The sequence below is a fragment of the Petromyzon marinus genome, unplaced genomic scaffold, assembly GCF_048934315.1.
Source record: "Petromyzon marinus isolate PM22_M1 ecotype Great Lakes invasive population unplaced genomic scaffold, UKy_Petmar_22M1.pri1.0 PM_G_Scaffold_46, whole genome shotgun sequence".
Lineage (NCBI taxonomy): Eukaryota > Metazoa > Chordata > Hyperoartia > Petromyzontiformes > Petromyzontidae > Petromyzon > Petromyzon marinus.
The window spans coordinates 1,675,046-1,680,838 of record NW_027422998.1 but is presented as its reverse complement, the minus strand read 5'-3'; the positions used below and the strand labels follow the sequence as shown (position 1 = coordinate 1,680,838).

The 5,793-nt window shown below is 43.2% G+C and overlaps 1 long non-coding RNA gene across 1 annotated transcript; it reads right to left on the bottom strand.

Annotated features, from left to right (window-relative positions):
* Window positions 1–2,175: 2,175 nt before the first annotated feature.
* LOC142917335 (uncharacterized) lies at window positions 2,176–5,550 on the bottom strand. Its single transcript, XR_012936969.1, has 2 exons — window positions 4,678–5,550; window positions 2,176–4,157 (listed from the first exon to the last, which is right to left on the bottom strand). It is a non-coding gene; the product is annotated as an uncharacterized LOC142917335 (long non-coding RNA).
* Between the last annotated feature and the right edge of the window lie 243 nt (window positions 5,551–5,793).

The window sequence follows — 5,793 nt, the reverse complement described above, 5'->3', positions numbered from 1 at the left end:
TATGTCTGTCTGTGTCTGTGGACGCAACTTGAAAGGAATTGTACTCACACCCTGTGGGGTTTACGTTTCAAATAAAGTGCCCAGATACCACGCGATAAGCCCCGTGGTGAGCCAGTGCTATTCCTATTTCCAATCCGTCAACGTGAAAGTAGTTAAATTAACAATTTATTACTAATCTCCATATATACCAAAGGCAAAGTTGTGAATGTGTGCGTCTGTTCAAAATGTTTAGTGTACTTCTCGACACGCACCAAACTGGAAATTTGCCATGTGGGTAATTTCCAGACTGTACACCGTGCAAACATAAAAATAGACTTTTGTATATTTTTTGGGGGGGGCGCGCAATAATGGATAAGCATGAAAACACCACGATACATAGGACTTACTTTGATTAGAGTCTTGGAATTGATTGTGTACATGTTGAAATTGTTAAATGAGCATTTTGAGCACACTATTTTAATAAATGTTCATGATTCTGAGAATATAAGTGTAATTCTGAGTATCATAATGACCACATTGGAATTGTCATCATGAATGGGGGGTACAATCATTTTTATAATAGGAATGCGGTTTTGAGCATGACTATTCATATTTCGGACTCATTTATGACAATAGATTCACGATTAAATTGCGATTTTGTTTTGCTCATCAATCAGGACACTGTTAATGATGCGCATGCCCATAAATTGTTTAAATTACTAGAACTGCAAGTTGTGTATACTCTCCAACCCCATTCCTCTACCTACCCATTCCCTTGACGAGCTCCGTGCCCACTTAAACCCATGACGATGGCGGTGACGATTCCACCTCTCGCTGTAACAATCAAAGCACCTCCAACTTCTGAATGCAAAGGTGCTGGTTGGTGCAACGCCAAAAAACATCGTCAACGCCGCTCCCAAGCCCGCCCTACGTCAGTTACATCGCTAGAATCAACAAAATAAAAAGTTCCACAGAGGAAACTAAAATGACATTACGCAATCCCCAAAGTGGCACGCGGTAGGCTACACGACTCGGAGAACAGCGTCAGACTTCAAGACTTGCATCGCCATCATCATCATTCTTCCTCTCCACAAGTCATCGCACGTCAATATTCAACAAGCTGCACACACGTGCAAGTAACCTCTAGACCCGCCACCTGCACAGTTAACGCGATCAGACCCGGGGGTCAAATTAAAATTGTGTCGTCTTTGGTGACGTATTACAATCGGTGTAATTTTAATGATGTACGTACAGCAACGGCTGTACGTACATCATTAACTGCATGCAACTGCTGTACGTACATCGAATTATATCATTGACAACGGGGTCCTTTTTGCGATATCTGCGTGCGGTCTTTTAATTATATATATACGTAGTCAGTTCATTAGTATGGGGTTCCTCTATAAGGAATTGTAATTGTAAAATGTATTACTTAATAATACGATTCCAGGCCACACTTAGCTTGTAGCAGTCAGAGCAGTTAAAATGACTGTACATGTGTAGGTATGAAATAAAATAAATTTAATTTAAATAAAATTAATTTTATTTATTAAAGCATTTCATTTAATTTAACGTAGGTATAAAATGAATGCAATTTAAATAAAATAAATTTAATTAATTTAAAATTTTTAAATAAAATAAATTTAATTTATTAAAAATGTAATTTAACGTAGGTATAAAATAAAATTAATTTAAATAAAGTAATGTAATATATTTTAAAAATTAAATTAAACGTAGGTATTAAATAAAATAAATGTAAAAAAAATATGATAATTTATCAAAAATTTCAATTTAATTTAACGTAGGTATGAAATAAAATAAATACAATTTAATTGATTACAATTTAAATAAAATTTAACGTAGGTATAAAATAAATTTAAATTAAATTATAAAACTCATTCATTTATAAAAAAAAATTACGTAGGTATAAAATACATTTTAATTAAATTAATTAAAATTTTAAATGAAATTTAACGTAGATATAAAATAAAATGTAATTAAATTAAATAATAAATACATTTTATTTTCTACCTCCGTGACTTTACCGAAAGCAAAGAGTGTGGACCCACGTGACATCAAGGCTGTCCTAGTCTAGGCAAGGGCTCAGGGTGTACCGGGCCTTTCACAACAACAGTCGCAGCAGCAGCAACAACGGTTCTCTTGAGAAAATGTTTTAAAAAAGAAAGTCAACGTAGCTTACCTTGACACTCGCGAACTTTAATGATTAAAATAATTAAAACAAAACTAAACACTCACACGCACATGGGCGCGCGGGGTTCAGCTTGCAGGGCATTATAAATGGTAGCGTCCTCCCGCGATCTGATTGGTCGCCGCGTGCCAAAGTGGGGAGGGGGGGGAAGGCCAGCGATCCGATTGGTCGAGAGGCAAACCTGGGAGCGTCTCCGGCGATGGTGCGCAGCGATTGGTCAACGGTTGTCCTATGCTAATTTTGGTATGCTAATTAGTTTTAATCTGTATGCTAATGTAGTTTATTTATCCATACTCATTAAGTTTAATGTTTATCCTAAATTAGTTACAAATTTATGCTCGTTTAGTTAACATTCTATGATAGTATCGTTATATTTTTTATGCTATAACAGCAGTGCATACTGGCTGTGGTGGTACCTGCTATGATTACAGCAGGCATACCGACTAGTGGTACCTGCTATAATTACATCAGGGCATACTGTGGTGGTACCTGCTATGATTACAGCAGGCATACTGCTTAAATGCTTTATCACGTGTCGTGAATGTGATAGTTTCATCCCAGAAATGGTGTCCTTGACCGGCCCAGAGCAGACATTTCACTTTGCCTTAGAACCTGAGGTGGCACAGCATTAGCAATTCCAAGTTCTTTATGTGACCAATAGCAACGAATAATGTGGCAAACATTTGAAATGAGTGGGTTATGACGTACTGTACTTCACTCTTATCGACCATTAACGTGAGTCTGTGTTACTGGCGTTGTGCTGCCTCGGCTGGTACCAACTTCTTCTTTGACCACGTGGACCATGCGGATGAATGGTCTACGCGGGTCGAGTGACCGATGGAGAAGACCTATGGGGGCACGCGGCGGGAGACTCTCAGGCGAAATCGTGGAAGTCGCGTGACAGAGGCCACGCGTGGAGGATAGATGCATGCTGGTGAGACGTCGTCTTCAGTTTAATTTAAGTTTCATGTGTCAGGTGCAGAGCCCTGTGAGCCGTGCGGCTCTTGACTCGGGTGCAACCGCAACAAAAGAAAAACGTGAACATATTCATGTTGTGGGTCACTGTTGACGATGTGGGTCCCTACTGACGAGGTGAGTGTCAATATTCATGTTGTGGGTCACTGTTGATGATATGGGTCCCGATTGATGATATGGGTCCGGATTAAAGAGATGAGCGTCGCTTTTGATGTGGGTCTCTATTGACGAGGCGAGCATCCCTGTTGACAATGTGGGTCCCTGATGACGATGTGGGTCCGTGTTAACGATGTTACCACTGAATTGGTCCTCGTCTAATAGCCTATATGTTCTACCATATGTAAAACCATACGACAATAAATGTTACAATACATAGCATGTATAGGAATTAAAATTCATGTCAACCACCACTCACCCTCCCCTCGACTCACTCCCACGCTCAGCCCTCCACTAGGGTACCCCCCCCCCCGCCCATACCGGTGGCAGAGGGCCTTGTTGGACCCAAGACATCTCTCCTTCTTTCCACAGAGCTACAAGACAATCAGAGTCTAGTCGTCCTACACATCATCAGCAAGACGGATGAGGTGAGCTACGTCTGGCTGTGTGTGGCGCCGAGCGTGAAGATTTTCTTCTCTTCTGCAGCGTGCGTCCACGTCAACTTTCACCATCAAGCGCGCCCAGACTCCTCCACGGCTCCGCTGCCTCTCCTGCCCTCGTGCTCCTGCTTCCGCTCCGTCCGATCGCCCCCCTCTCCTCCTGCCCCTTGCCGTCTCTCTTCACACGCGCACTCCGACCTCCCTCGCCTTCCATGTCAGGAGGTACGCCCGAGATCACTCGTCCTGCCTGCACCAGCGACTCACGCATCGTCTGACCGCGTCTCCGTTCATGCAGGTAAGGGCACCATCATGGCGTAGCGGTTAGCGGCGCTGCGCCATTCTCGCTCACGTCCAATACCAGCGACAATTAGGGGCCGTCCGTGAATGACGTCACGCACCTAGAGGGGGGGGGGGGGCGGGGTCAGACGTTTGTGACGATGTGTGACAAGGGGGGGGGGGGTTTGAGAAAAGTGACGTCACATCAAATTGCGCAACTTTAAATAAATATAAACGCGTTCTACTTAAATAAACTTTGTAATGTTTTCTACCTACATCAGAGTGCAGCGCCACATTTACAACGCACTACAATGACAACAATAGTTTAAAGCGATTTGAAGCATGTTTTATTTTTGGGGGGGGAGGGGGGCAGAACTTTGTGACGTCATAATTGAGGGGGAGGGGTCTGACTTTGTGTGACGTCGTGTGACGATGGGGGGGGTCAAAAATCCTCTAAAATCACGTGACGTCATTTAAGGTCGGCCCCTTACCTGAAGCAGTCCTGAGCGTCACTTAGGTGGACTCAGCCATAATTAAGGTGGTGAGGTGGGTGGGGGTGCTAACATCAGAATTTGAGAGACGAGCGGCCAGCCGTGGTTCTGTCCACACCAGCCCCTGGTGTTGTTCCATCGCGACCCTCACCGGTGCTCGCTAACAGCACACGCCCAGTGGGAGTCGATGAGTCCGTGGGTTTCTGTGCGAGTCCGTGGGTCCATTGTGCGTCTGTGGATGCGTCAGTCTACATTGGGGAGCCTTTGTCTTTGCAGTTTGGGGACTTGTGCAGCACTAGTGTGTAGTAGTGTATAGTGTAGTGTATAGTGTAGTAGTGTACTGTGTAGTAGTGTAGTGTATAGTAGTGTAGTGTATAGTGTGTAGTGTATAGTAGTGTATAGTGTAGTGTATAATAGTGTATTGCATAGTAGTGTATAGTGTAGTGTATAGTGTAGTGTATAGTAGTGTATAGTGGTGTATAGTGTAGTGTATAGTAGTGTAGTGTATAGTAGTGTATAATAGTGTAGTGTATAGTAGTGTATAGTGTAGTATATAGTGTAGTGTATAGTGTAGTGTATAGTAGTGTATAGTAGTGTATAGTGTAGTGTATAGTAGCGTAGTGTATAGTGTAGTGTATAAAAGTGTATAGTGTAGTGTATAGTAGTGTAGTGTATAGTAGTGTATAGTGTAGTGTATAGTGTAGTGTATAATAGTGTATAGTGCAGTGTATAGTTTAGTATAGTGTAGTGTATAGTGTAGTCTATAGTAGTGTATAGTGTAGTGTATAGTTTACTATACTAGTTATCACGTGACTAGTGTAGCTAGCCAGGTGGTGACCACACTCGTGCGTGCATCTCCACCCGTCCGTGTTTGCAAGTAAGCGCTCGTGTGTGTATGTGCACCCGCGTGTTTGTTCGTGTCTGTATGTATGCACACTGTTGCACATGGTTCGCTCGTGTGGGTTCGTAGTGGAACGCACTGCTCATGAAAACGTTGCCTCGTTACGCGGTAAATGATGCGGCACGACAGGAGGGAACTGCAGGGATGAGGCTCTCCAGTCTTGGTGCTGTGAATGAAAACAGCGCCAGGGTGGAGCGTCCCATCCCTACAGCTCGTAGCTGTGACGGAGCGAGAGTGATCAGCGGACAGCCACCATGGTTGCCAGGTAAGGGGAGACTTCACCCGGAACTCTCCTCCACACGTGTTCCCCTTGAACATTGTCGCAATAAACGTACGATCAGGAATATTTAAAATATCCGACCTTTG